The 14,138-nt window shown below is 37.5% G+C and overlaps 1 long non-coding RNA gene across 2 annotated transcripts; it reads left to right on the top strand.

The window, feature by feature from the left end:
• The first annotated feature begins 2,951 nt into the window (after nucleotides 1–2,951).
• Nucleotides 2,952–13,873, top strand: LOC129349031 (uncharacterized). 2 transcript variants are annotated; one of them, XR_008601827.1, is made up of 4 exons: nucleotides 2,952–3,102; nucleotides 4,239–4,387; nucleotides 6,383–6,677; nucleotides 11,312–13,873. It is a non-coding gene; the product is annotated as an uncharacterized LOC129349031 (long non-coding RNA). The 2 variants fall into 2 exon arrangements; XR_008601826.1 differs by lacking the exon at nucleotides 11,312–13,873 and having other exon boundaries at nucleotides 2,955–3,102; nucleotides 6,383–6,843.
• The last annotated feature ends 265 nt before the right edge of the window (nucleotides 13,874–14,138 follow it).

Here is a 14,138-nt window from a genome sequence, read left to right as displayed (position 1 = left end):
AAGCAACAAAAATGTCAACTAAAATATCTGTCAACTATGTCACAAAAAGTCCTGCAATTATTTATTTATTTATTTTATATATTTGCTGAACAACTTTTACATTTTCAAAATACTTTATGACACCATTCAGGAGGACTATAAAACTAAAAGATGATCCCCATCACTTCAATGAAAATTGCTCACTTGGTGCATGAGTCAAAACATTTTCTAACTTCCAGGTTTGCTCCCACATTGTCCAGCCCACAGCACATGCACTTTAGTGTTACCCCCAATTTCCCTGACTACAGTTTTCTTAAAAATTCACAATGTACAGAGTTAAACCTTGTTTGCATTTGGAGGTGTTCTGTCACCAGTTTTACTGTCATCTCTAACAATTTTGGTTTATTAAAAAAAATTAAAATCTAATTTTATTTAATTCCAGTGTCACAAGGAACCGCTGGGACAAATTGGCAGCAGGGCTGAGTGGTGGCACTGTATGCAACTCTCTGAATACATTCATGCTAAGCGCCTACAAAACAAACTCCCATCAGCATCAGCTGTACTTCCATTTTAATGATAATCTACCAACTTCAGTAATATTGTCACTATGAGCACACTAACATTAGCATTTAACTCAAAGCATGGCTGTATATAAGTACAGTTTGCCTCATTAACTGTATCCAAAATCTACACTATAAACCAATTTGAAGCACCATTCTGAATAAGTGTGTTTATGCTGGAAAACTGTCAAAAAAAAGGCAACTCAGAACACTCAGTTTGCATACTTAAAAGTTATTTTTGAGTGTGTTGCTGATGGACACTGCTCTCACACAATGAAAAGTCTGGGAAACAGCAAAATTAATTGTAGATGTTAATGAACCACTTCCAGAGACAACCTAGATGACAAACTGGAATTATAGCACTGTGATTCCACCAACCAGTCAGGTTGCACTTTACATTCACGTCTGTCGAAAGTTGACTTTGACCTCTGGGATCTCAAATGGCATCATCATTTTATCCCATTCATGCAAGTTAATTAAAAACAACAGAATGCTATTGTGAAGGAAAAAAATACTCTTTCCCTTTGCTAAGGTATCTCCTTGCAGTTGTTAGCTGAAATCATCCTAAATCACCCTATAGGTTAGAGCAAGTTACCACCTTTGACCCTTTGAACCTTGTTTTCTCTTTTACCACTGAATGCGTAAGGCCGTGAACAGATTCAGACCTTATGGCACCATACTACATCACTTGACAAAGACAGTTATTGTAGGAGGAAGATATGTTGGAATTCTCTGAGTCTGCAAGGACAGATATTGCCTAGACTAGTTGTCTCCATGTTGGCCAGTAAATTAAATCTGGCTCCCTCCCAACTACAATATATACCCAAAGGTCAAAGAGAATTCTCAGAACTGATACTGACAGAGCTCACATGAACTGCTCTTTTGCTGTTTCACTTTTCCTGATGTCAGTAAACTTTATTCTCATCCTAAGTCATGAGCCACGAATATTTAGTTTTAATATTCCATTGAATTAGAATAGAGCTTTTATCCTGTATCAGCTGTAGATCTACTACTTTTACTGATGCAAAATTAAATAAAAAGCAATCATAGGTACTCAAGTCCCTCTTCTGCAGCTTCTGCATTATTAATGGAGGCTGGTTTGTTGACTCAAATACTTGTCAGACTATAATAAAGTAAACAGAGGCTACATCTACAAATGAAGCTTCCATGTGCTGTAATTGTATCTAATGCACTTTACACTTTTGTAGTAGCAATAAAAACAGCACACAAGAGATGGCATGAAAATCATGTGGGTGATATAAGCAGAAATTTTGTGTTACGTGGAATTATTTTGCTCTGTTGAGTTTGATTTGCGGAAATGTTCATCAAGTGATGCTGCTAAAGGACAGCGGTTTCCAAGGTGTGGTCCAGGTACCTGCAGAAGTCATTAACCCTTTAGAACCCAGCGTAGCGCCGGCGCTACGTTTTGCATATTGATTTTTGATTGGCTGTAGATTTTAAACCAGATAAGATAGATCGATAATTCTTTTTGCATATAAAATCTGGGGAGTTACACTAACATTTCACACATTCACCAGGTCTCAGGGTGCTTTTTCGTTGCAGTGATGGGTTTGTAAAAATACACAATAAAGCGCACACAACAAAACTCTTTATAAACCAGACCACCGGTATTTGGAGGACTTCTTACGTTGAAATAAGCGTGATCACGTTGTGGCTATGACCTGTCACATGATTCTTATGTGTCCATACCCGAGAGGCTCCCGTCCCCATCAACAGGAAGTGACGTTGTTGCCGGGAGTTGTAGTTTTTCAGCCGACAACTACAACTGTAGTTTTCGGCTGAAGCCTGCACAGATACGAGCTCTCACTCGTTTCAGTCCCACTTTTTTTTTTTTTCCCAAAAACATTCAGACACACAGCCCACACACACACCAGACATCCACCACGGTCCGTGTACGAATTTGGCAATTGGATTTTCCGTTCTGAAACGGGTATTGAAAAACAAAAAACGAGTGGTTATTTGATTTTCCTTTTAAAATACAAAAATTAAAATTTAAATACAAGGCGTTTTTCCTATTCATGATCAAAAAGGGATATAAGTTTTTTTTTTTTTAAAAATGCTTTGATTTTCGTTTTATATTTAGAATAACAAGAAAGTAAAATCAGTAAGAGACAAACGAAAAAAGGTCAGTTTTTTCATTTTCTGAGACCGGAAATGGTCATCAGTAAGTGTGGAGCCAAACAGAGTACGGTGCATAGACTGTATATACATATTTTTTTAGTTAGTTTTCATGGTCAAAATGAAAGATCAGGTGGCCGATCCTAAAATAAATCAATATTGATTTTTTTATAGAGCGTTAAAGTTTTGCGAAGCCAGGGGGCGGGACTACTTGATTGACAGTCCGGTCTGGAATGATTGACAGGTCTATGGAGGGGGCAGCAGAGACTCTGTTCTCCTCGTTTGGATTAATTCTGATATAATAACTGTTGGTTTATTTATCGGTGGAGCAGCAGACAGTTTTCCTGCCCGTTGGCTTGTTTTAACCAGTTTTCTACCTTTGGCTGATTCTACCAGCAGACACTGAAAGGACTCTGATAGTTCGGTAAGTAAATGTTTATTTTCGTATCGGTGCCGCTTTTAATGCACTTTATATGCAGCTTTAGTGTCAGATATAATGTGTGCCATGCACTCCAGATGTTGGTGGAGTTTGTTTCAGTGTGTGTTGACCAGAGAAGAAAGTTAGCATAGTAAATATTAGCTTTAATGTTAGCGATGCTAACCGAGCTAGCTGCTCTGTAGTAGCCTGATTAAAGCTAACGTAGCATCAAGCTAATGTGTTGAGCTTCATGTAAACAGCTGAAGTGTGTTGTGTTCCTGTAATGTGTTTCATTAAGTTCATAAAACTGTGGCTGGTTGACATTAATGTAACGTTCAGGAAACTTAGATGTGATTAAAACAGTAACGTTGATGTTCTAGTTGTCAGTATTCAGCTTTAATTTGACACTAAAACAGACTGATAGTTTTAAATGACGTCAGTTTCATTAATTTGTTGAAAATTGTCTCATTTGTTGTTGTGATGTTGCTGCTGATTCATTAACAGCAGATGATCCGTGTTGAAGATACGTTTAGTTCTAGTATCAGAAGTACAAGAAGGAAAATGGAAGTTTAGTTCTGCTACATCAAAGATTTCAGGAATAAAATAACTAAATGAGTCTTTATGCCTCAAACTTTATTTTTACAATAAAGAAATAATGAAATAATCACAGATAATAAAAATATAAATAGCAGAGAAAACCTGAGAGAATAATTTCCTGAAAAGTCTGTGAAGGAAAAGCAACTTTTTTATCCTGAAAGATCAGAATCAGCTCCAACATCTGCATCTGACAGCATCAAGTCAACCAGAAAGAAAAGAGAAAAGAAAATGACTTCTTTCTCATCACATCTGTTCCGCTGCTCACAGTCTGCTGCTGGTCACATTCTTCACATTTATAGTCCACTTTTAAAAGTTCAGCAGACAGGTGCTCTGCTTTGGAGTGTGACGATGTTGTCGGTGATGTGGAGAGTGAAGTTTCCGTTTCACCCACAGCGTGCTTTAGGGCAGCCGGGTCGGACTTGATGTTTGAAATACTGACCAACAGCTCAGATTTACCTGTCTGTAGTTCCGTTTTGATGGGTGTTAAATTTTCACTCAAAGCCACCAGGAGCTGGGTCTTTAAAATAACTGCCGTCTCGTTACAGAGTGAAAGTAGCAGTTCCTCCTTAAGGTCAGAGATTGCAGCATCTGAGGGCCTCTTCAAAAGAAGACGTAGTTGATGACGGCATTCTGGAGCAGGACCAGAAAGACCACGACCAAGCAGCCTTGAGATCTTAGGCAGCGTCTCCCTCAGGTGGGTGTCAGCGGTGTTCACGGTCAGGTCTGTGGTAATCCCGTCAAAAAACTAAACAGAAAAAAATCTAGATTATAAATCAACATGTAACCAAAGCACTCTGTGTATAACGCCATAGTATAGGATGTAGTTCAGAAAATGTCAAAGTATAGTATACTTTTCAAGAATAACATAGTATGGCCTGTAGTTCATAGTATAGCATGTCGGCAAAAAAACCCAACTGATTATTATGTGGTTCAAAAAGTTCAAAATGATAGGATGTTGCCGAAACTTGTCATGTATGATATGTGGTTCAAAAAATGTCATAGTGCAGTATATTGTCAAACTAGTATGTTATTCAAGAAAACATCAGAGTATAATATGTCATCTAAAAAATGCCATAGAATAATATTTCATTGCACAAGTAAAAGTATAGTAATTTTTAAAACTGTTCAAATTCTTATATGTTGCTAAAAAACAAAAAAAACTAAAACAAAAAAAAAAACGTCATAGTAATGTGTCAATTTAAAAAGCCTATAGTATAGAGCAGGGGTATTCAACTAAAATTCAAAGAGATCCAGTCAGAGAAAATGTATTAAAGCAAAGGTCCATAACATCATAAAGTCTAACTTCAATTAGTGCGATATATGATGATGTAACCTAGAAGTTTTATTAGCGTGTGCATGTAATCAGTAACTGACCATCAAATCAAATAAATTCAGTACGGTTCAAAAACATTTTGACATTTACTAACAAATAACTTTTGATATAACTGTACATCTTAAAATTAAGTGCAGAACTTGAAAAAATAATGACTGAACAACCCAAACCAGCTTATATACATCTTTAACAATACCTAAATCTCAAAAAATGTAAACAATTGAACACTTTTACATTTTTTTTTCCTGTCTTGTTACTCCCCTTATATCCCTGCTGCTTAATGGGAGAACTGAGCTGCAGTTTGCCCTGCCAGTATTTTTTGAATTGTGTACTGTATTTTGAATTGTGGTCTGAATGATGTCAGGGTCGTTCTCAAACACATTTGGAGCTCATTGGTCAGTGTGGAACGATATTCAGTTTTGATTACGTTCATAGTTGAGAAAGGTGCCTCCAGCTGTATGTTGAGCCAAACATGGTCAGCATGTGCAGGACTATTTCCCTCTCGGTGTCGCTTGTTCATTTTCCTTTTTTGTCTGTCCCTCACCTCTCAACTGTTTTCTGAACGCAGAGCTGTGATGTTTAGCAGCTGCAATGCAGAGACGTCATTGGCTGAGTAGCGTCATGTGGGATGGCTGAACTCGTACGTAATTGGTCTGTGTGTTTCCTGAGCTGATAACTTATGCCGTAAACACTGGGAAAGCTGTGCCGGTAAAACAGAAGCGACCAGTCAAATTTCAAATCCCGTTACAATTTACTGATTACAGGTCCGGTCCGTATAAGACGGCGTCTGGGTCCGGATCCGGACCGCTGTCCGCCAGTTAGTGACCCCTGGTATAGAGTGTCGCCCAACAAACGTCATAGTATAGCATGTCGCTCTAAAACTGTCATAGTATAGCATGTCGTCCAAAAAATGTCATAGTATAGCATGTCGCTCTAAAAAACGTCATAGTATAGCATGTGGCTCTAAAAACATCATAGTATAGCCTTTGGTCCACAAAATGTTGTTTTGTCCTGGCTGTCTGAAGTAGGTGAGGAGCAACACAAAAACAGTCCAATCGCTGGTTTCCAGAGGGTTAGACGAGTATTTATTCGAAAGAGTAAGTTTACAACAACACAACATGTGAGGGGGTTAAAAGCAAATGGGTGTTAGTAAAATAAAAATAAATAAACAGAAATAAAAGTGAACTTCATGTTGACATTGATGGGCATTCCAACCAGGAACAAAGTAAAAGATAATCAATACGCAAAAAAACAACTCTTCCTGTTCACCTCTTAAAACCCAAAAACACACCGCAGTAGCACCCTAAACTAAAACTACCAATGGGTTCTCTTTTTTCCTTTCTGAACAATTCACAGGTCCCTCTCTATCTCCCCACACATCCACCAACCACTGGAACACATCTCCAAAGTTCTGCCGAGCCAGCTCAGCTTCCCCTCAGAAGAAGTGCTGCCACCTGCCAGATGAAGGAGCCTTTTGAGAGGCAGCTGGCATCGTGATTGGACTGTACTTTGGTCTGTTCCAATCCAGCTTCAGCTCCAGAGACGGCAGGCGGGACGAGTCAACGGAGGCCGGGTGGACAAAGGCATGCAGCTGAGTACAATCCAGAAAACAACAGAGGAGGAGTGCAGCGGCCCAGGGCCAGAACAAACAGTATGTCTCTTAGAAAACATCATAGTATAGCCTTTGGTATGAAAAACACCATCATATACATCGTATATTGTACAAATAACAAGTCAAAGGAAAGAGACATACATTGTAGAATTTTAGTAATTCTGGGCTGACTGATTTACTGATTATCAGTATTTTATTTTTTACTGATTTACGGAAATAAATACGTTTAAAAATGGTGCTACTTTGGCTCTGAACCTTAATCTACCTGTGGTCGCTCTGTCTTCTGGAGTGATTTGATTGGTTATACGTCACGAATAAAACTCCTTTAACTTAACATCTGTAAACAAAACAAAAACGTATCAACAAAGTTTTCTGTTAAAGTTTGTGTTCTTGTAAGTTTAACTCCAAGATTTTAAATACTTTCATTTACTGCAAATGAATATCGACTCCAAATGTCTCACTAATAATCATTATCAGCCTTAAAAACCCACAAAACACCCCTTTATACTCGACCACACTTAGTACAGTCCGGTTCCCCCTTCTATAAATCTGCTTGGAATCTTCCACTTCCTGTTTGCCAAAGTGGCCTTCGACCTGGACAGGTTTTGTTGGAGCTCATGCAACAAACATTTTGGGTAACTGCACTTTAATATGGATGGATGACACTGAATTAGAGTCTGTTTTAATGAGACTGAGTTAAGATGTGTAGCTCTGTCATTAAATACGAAATTATTTCTCAGAATTCACAGAGAAAAGTCTGAAATGTTTGCTAGGTTAGCATCCCACATGTTCTTTGGCTCAGCTAATGCTAACTCTCTCCAACTTCTGGATCTCTTGAGTTGCTTGTTGTTAAAATATCTTGCTAGAGGTGCTGAAGCTCAGAAAATCTGAGATGTTTGTTCAGAATAAGCTCATTCTCAAGTCTTATCTGAACTGTCCTCTTTTGTTTGAACTTTCCCTAAACTTAGGAGTTAATGACAGAGCAGCACATCCAGACTCACTCTCATTTATGTAGAAATTAAACTTCAGTGTCATTCATTGATGTTAAAGAGCAGTTTTTCAAATGTTTGTTGCACATGCTCCCGACCAAACCAGTCCAGGTAGAAGACAATGTGAAGAGAAAGCTCCAGAGGATGAATATCACACATTTACGTTGGAAATAAATGTCCTTTAATTTTACATTGTCATGCAAATGATGTTCAAATCTTTGTCGAGTGTTTTGTTGATGTTGGTTTCTAAATGTTTTTTGACGCTCGGCCCCAAAGATTAAAACCTTCTACGGCTCACAAGCTGCAACAATTCACACATTATCAACTATCTTTCTGACTAAACTAAGATAAAAAGTGAAAAACTGCCTGATTCCTGCATCATGAATGTAAATCTTTTTGGTTTTTATGACAGTAAACTGAATATGTTTGGGTTTGACATTTTATAAACCAAAACAAGAAATGAATTAGTGGAGAAAACAATCAACAGATTAATGGTCAAAGAAAATGTGTTTTCCAACATATATGGCTGAATTACTCCAACATTACAAGATACATACAATTTTAATTCAATTTTATTTATATAACACCAATTACAGGTCAAATTGTCTCAAGACACTTTATTTTTATATTTTTTTGTCATATTTAAAGTATGACAAAGTAAGAAATTTAAACCTCTTGACTAATCCAATTTATTATTTGGTTTTTAAGAGACTAATCGACAACTAAAATAACTTTCTCCAGTAAAACTAATAAACATGAGGTGAAATAGAAGGAACAGTTTTAAATACTGCAGTCCCACGACGACAAGAATAAAGTTTGTCAACAAAAACTAAATCTACTGGTGGATTCCATTAAAGTCCTAATAAAGGATAATAAAGTGTGATACTAAAGGTTTGTGGTGCTAAAAATGTCCAAGTAAAGATATGAAGTTGAACATCTGGATGGAGGTTGATAAAATTTGACCTTCTTTCATTTCTCTGGAGCCGACTCCATGGATTTTATGGATGGTGGTTAAAGACCTGCTCTTCTAGTCGTCTTCCTTCTAGTCGCTGTAAAAAGTCAGTCCATCCTGGCCGACTTCAACACCTCTTCATGACAGCTTGTTCTGCCTCCGACCTCGTGGAAACTCCAGAAACTCGGGAAAACCCGTGGAGACTCGAAGAACTCGTGGAGACTCGAAGAACTGGTTGAGTGGGGGAAGGTGTGGTGGGTGGTGGGGGAGTCTGGGTGGAGTCAGGGCGGAGAGTGGGGGGGGAGGTGGGTGGCGGCATCCCCCCTCTACTCCCCCCCACCTCCCCGCCTACTCTCCGCCCTGACTCCACCCAGACTCCGCCTTGGCTCCACCCATGTGGTCACTGCAGGAACTACGATGCCAAAGGGACGACGAATTTATTTCTTTTCATCTGATCTGTAGCTCAGTGAGTTAAGGATTTGCCTATGGAGCTGCAGGTCGCTGGTTCAAGACCAGACACTTCTTAAATTTTCTCAAAATCCTGACAAAGACAAAGAAAGAAAAATGCCAGTGGTGGGTCTCGAACCTGCGACCTTCCACTTGGTAGTCCTCTTCTTATCCTCCTGAGCTACTCGCTCAGATACTAATTCTTCTTTTTTTTGCGCATTTATCATCTATTTTTTTGTCGTTTTCGAATTTTTTTTTTATTCAAGTCTCGACTCGACCGTTTTTCTCAGGAGGTTGGACTTTAGCCTTTGTGCTGGGGGGTTGAACCCTCAGTTCCAAGACTTTCCAAGCCTCCAGACCTCCCGAGTCCTCAGGACCTGTGCTTTCAGACAGTCTGAGGGCTGAAATTTTCTGAGTCCCACAGTAGTTCTCTGTTAGATTGAACTTTCAGACAGTCCAAGGACTGATATCTTCTAAGTTCCTGAGTAGTTCTCTGTTAGTTTGAACCTTCAGACAGTCTGAGGGCTGAAAACCTAAAAGTTCTTGAGCGGTTCTCTGTTAGTTTGAACCTTCAGACAGTCTGAAGACTGAAATTTTAAAGGTTTCTCAATACTTCTCTGTTAGTTTGAACTTTCTGGTTAACAGAAGCCTTAAAACTTGTGACCATGAGTCTTGATTTCACATTTAGACCATCCATCTGAGTTCTTCTCAGACCTTCACCTGTGGGTTTTTTAGAAATCCTCAACAAACTTTGATTCTCTTCACTGAACAGTAAAGTTTGTGGAGATCAGAAGGTAACATTAGTTTGATAAATGCCTTCAACTACTAGTAGACTTTATCTGGAAAGCAGTTTTCTGAAATGAGTTCTGAGTAAATCTATCCACAATCAAACCAAGAATATAGAAAGAGGAAACATTTGAAGAAACAACTTGATGTTTTCGTTTCAGACTAGAAAAAGCTTTAATATCTTTATCCGTTTTTGTTCTTTTTGATCGTTTTATTGTCTCTTCTGTTTAATTTGATCTTCTAAAGTTTAACTGGTGTCTTTTCAAATGTTTTGTCTTTAGTGTGATTCTTCTTAAACGTTTAGTTTTGCTCTTTTCTCACCTTTTATTCTTTGCTAATGTCTGATTTGATTTCGAAATGTTTTGTCTTTTTAATGTTTGTTTTTTCAAATGTTTTATCGGCTTGTTTGAATTTTTTTCTCTCCCCCAATATTTAATTTTTCGATTAAGTCTTTAAGGTTTTTCTTTTTAAATGTTTTACCACCTTTTAATCTTTAATTTTCTTTTGAAATGATTCATTGTATTTTATGTTTAATTCCTATTTGAAGTTTTATTGTCTTTAAGATGTAATTTTCTAATTAAACATTTAATTTTTTAATTAAATGTTTTGTCTTTTTAAAGGTTTAATGTAATTAAATGTTTTGTATTTTTTTTAAAGGTTTAATATTCTCCTTGTTTAATTGTATTTTTTAAATGTGTAATTGTCTAAAATATTTTCTCTGTAATTTTTAATAATTTTATTTTAAAAATTTTGTTTAATTTCATAATAACATGTTTTGTATCTTGTCTAATTATCTAATTCAATATTTTGTCAGTTTAATAAAATTAAACATTAAATACAATTAAATGATATTAAACTGACAAAATATTGAATTAGATAATTAGACAAGATACAAAACATGTTATTATGAAATTAAACAAAATTTTTACAATAAAATTATTAAAAATTACAGAGAAAATATTTTAGACAATTACACATTTAAAAAATACATTTAAAAAAAATTTTACACAACTTATTGTATTAAAAAAAATTTCTTTGATTTAATTGCTTTTTGTTATGTAGTTTATTTCTTTAATCTTCTTTATCTGTCAAGATTTTAACCCCAACCTTAAAAATGAAATAAACCCTTAAATCACAATGAAAATACTTCTATTGTCATAATCATGAGTTAGTCAGTTATTCAGTTTATCAATTCAACTTTATTTGTTTAGCACCTTTTACACAGATGACAAAACTAAACAAGCAAAGAGAAAAAAACTATGCTAAAACTATGATTAAAACTCAAAAACATTTAAAAAAAAAAAAACGATTTAACATGGTAATAAAATCTGTTGTGTCCAGGGGATGGAGGGAGTTTATTGAAGTCTTCTTGGGCTCACATGGTAAATCATTTAAAATATAAACTTGATATTCAGTCTAAGGAAACTGCAGAGCGACAGAAGAACCAACAATATCTCCTGTTTTCTCCTTTAATGAGTCGACTCTTCTTGTGCTTTCAGACCAAAGAACTACAGACTCTTCACAACCTGCTCAAACTCTTGGTACAGGACCTCACTACACGGGTCAAGAAGGTTTCCGTCTCATTTCTACTCTGAAGATCACCTTCTCCTGCTCAAACTGCTGACAAATGTTTCTGCTGCTCTAAAGTCTGGTCTCCAGAACTTCCTAAAACTCTCAAAGTCTCTTCTGCTGCAGGTTGCTTTGTAGAACTGTTGCAGAAAACCTCACTAAACCCCATGGAGGGGCCTCAAGATAGTCATCCAAATGAAACCGTACAAAAACCAAACTAGCACAACCCAAACGCTAAAGTCTCCTGCAGCCTACCAGAGAACCTCTGAGAACAGAGAATCAGGACAGGAACTCTTACCTTCTGGACAACCAACGCTGGTTCTCAAACAAGAATACAGAATGTGTCTGACCAAAAACCTCTAAAGACTCACCACAGCCAAGATAAAGACACAACTCAGCTGCACCAAATCCACTAATCACTGCACACATTAGCACCATGTGCTAACTGTGGCTAAAGAACCACATTTACCAAGACAACTATCCAGTACAAAGCCCTAAAACACACCAAGAAACACATTAAAGACGATTTTACTGCTGGAAGCTGCAAGCCAACGCCTAAAGAACAACCTAAAGCAATGGAGCCAAACCCAGTTCACTGGTGAAGAGAAGCAGAGGAAATGTTTGATGCAGCTAAATAAAGCAGGAAGACACTGAGCTGCTCAGGTGTTCCTGATAACACCAAGCAGCCACCTGGACAGCCAATAGGAACACAGCTTACTGGAAGTCCAGAGGGCTGGGTTAGTGAAGGAAATTTAGTTTAAAGTTGAAGCAGAAAGTTAACAAAGAAAGTTGAAAACCACCTTCTGATACCTGAAATCTCTGAGTTTTCACACAAAGAACGCCTGAACATGTCAAACTGGTTTCATAGTAGAACCATCATTGTAAAAACGTCATAGTATGGTGTGTTGCTCAAAAAACATTACGACCCAGCTGTATAGGGTCACCGAGGAGCAACACAAAAACAGGACAAATGCTGGTTTCCAGGGGGTTAGGCAGCTATTTATTTGAAAGAGTAAGTTTATGACAACACAGCATGTGAACAGATAAATCACAAAGTCTGTCTTTAGTTCAGCTGAAAATATTAGAGTTTATATAATAATAATAGAGTTTTTGTCTTTTTTATTGACCAAACTTTTCAGGAAGTAGATGAAGAATAATTAAAGCTCTCATGTAGAAGTCCAACGTGTTTTGGATCCTTGTGGAGAGTTTAATCTTAGAGTTTGTACAGCTGTTGAGTTTTTAGAGTCACATGGATTGTTTTGACATTTAATAACTGAGTCCTGAAATAAAATTACAGTTGTGGATTTCTGTCATTTAGTCTGGACTAAACAAATAACAGCAGCATAAATCTCAAACGTCATTATGAGGAGTCTGGATTGAGGTTTCTCACTTGATAATGATCAAAACATGAAATTTAGGTTGGTTTAAAGGAATATTCCACCTTAAATCTTTGAATGTTGACCTAAAAGGTTGGTTTCAGGAAGTATTCCACCTACAAGGTCCTCAAACATCCACCTTAAAGGAACATTCCACCAAAAATCCTTGGACATGCACCTAAAATGTTGGTTTAACCGAGTATTCCATCCAAAATCCTCAAAGAGACCTGAGGGGCTGGTTAAAATGAATCTTCCACCTAAAACCTCACCCGAAAGGGTGGTTTAGAAAAAAATCCTTCAATGTAGACCAAAAAAGTTAGTATGGAGGAATATTCCACCTGAAATTTAGACCTGAGAAGTTGGTTCGGAAGAATATACCATCCTAAACATCTTTAAATGTAGACTAAAAGACGGTTTGGAAGAAAATTCCACCTAAAATCCTCCAATGTAGACCTAAAAGGTGAGTTTAATGGTATATTCCACCTAAAATTCCCTACTGTAGACCTTGGAGGTTGATCTGATGGTATATTCCACCCAACATCCTTGAACATAAACTTAAAAACTTCAAAGTTCAAAGGAATATTCCACCTAAAATCCTTCAATGTAGACCAAAAAAATCTTGGTGTAAAGGAGTATTCCACCTTAAATGTAGACCTAAAGGATGGTTTGGAGTAATATTCTACTCTAAAATCTTCCAATGTAGACCTAGAAGGTTTACCTGATGGTATATTCTACTCAACATCCTGGAACATTTACCTAAAAGGTTGGTTTAATGGTATATTCCCAGAACCCTTGAACATTGGGCTTAGTGGTATATTCCACCCAAAATACTTGTACATATACCAAGAAGTCAGTGTAAAGGAAATGTAGACCTAAAAGGATCGTTTAAAGGAATATTTAAACTATTATTTTCATTATTTAATAATCTGTTATCAGTCAGAACCCTGGCAAACTTATTTTCATCAGTTTTTTAGTGGAAGTCACAAATAAAGGAGCTCTTGGTTTTTCCTGGCGTTACTGAGTCCAAAGCTGCTGTTTCAACACAGACATGTTCACATGCATCCACAAACCTCTCAGCCCTCAAACACCCACAGACAGGAGGCCGGCTGGACCGAGGCTCAGCGGCATCCTCAGACCCACGAGTCGGGGAGTCGGTGAACTTGTTGGTCTGGTTTGAAGGCCTCCGTGTGGTCCAGTAGAAGTCCACGTAGTCTGTGTTGGCTTTGAACCGCAGCCACTGGCCTCCATCAGGTGGACCGGCTCGTCCTCGTAGGACTCCTCCTGTAGCCTTGAGGGGACCACAGGAACATTCAGTAGCTGTTGGAGTTCTTCCTGTCAGGCTCGTGGTAGAACGGCTCTGAACAATCTTGTACTTGTCTTA

The sequence above is a fragment of the Amphiprion ocellaris genome, chromosome 5, assembly GCF_022539595.1.
Source record: "Amphiprion ocellaris isolate individual 3 ecotype Okinawa chromosome 5, ASM2253959v1, whole genome shotgun sequence".
NCBI classification, from domain to species: Eukaryota; Metazoa; Chordata; class Actinopteri; family Pomacentridae; genus Amphiprion; species Amphiprion ocellaris.
The sequence above is the reverse complement of the archived record's forward strand: the minus strand, read 5'-3'. Positions and strand labels throughout refer to the sequence as shown.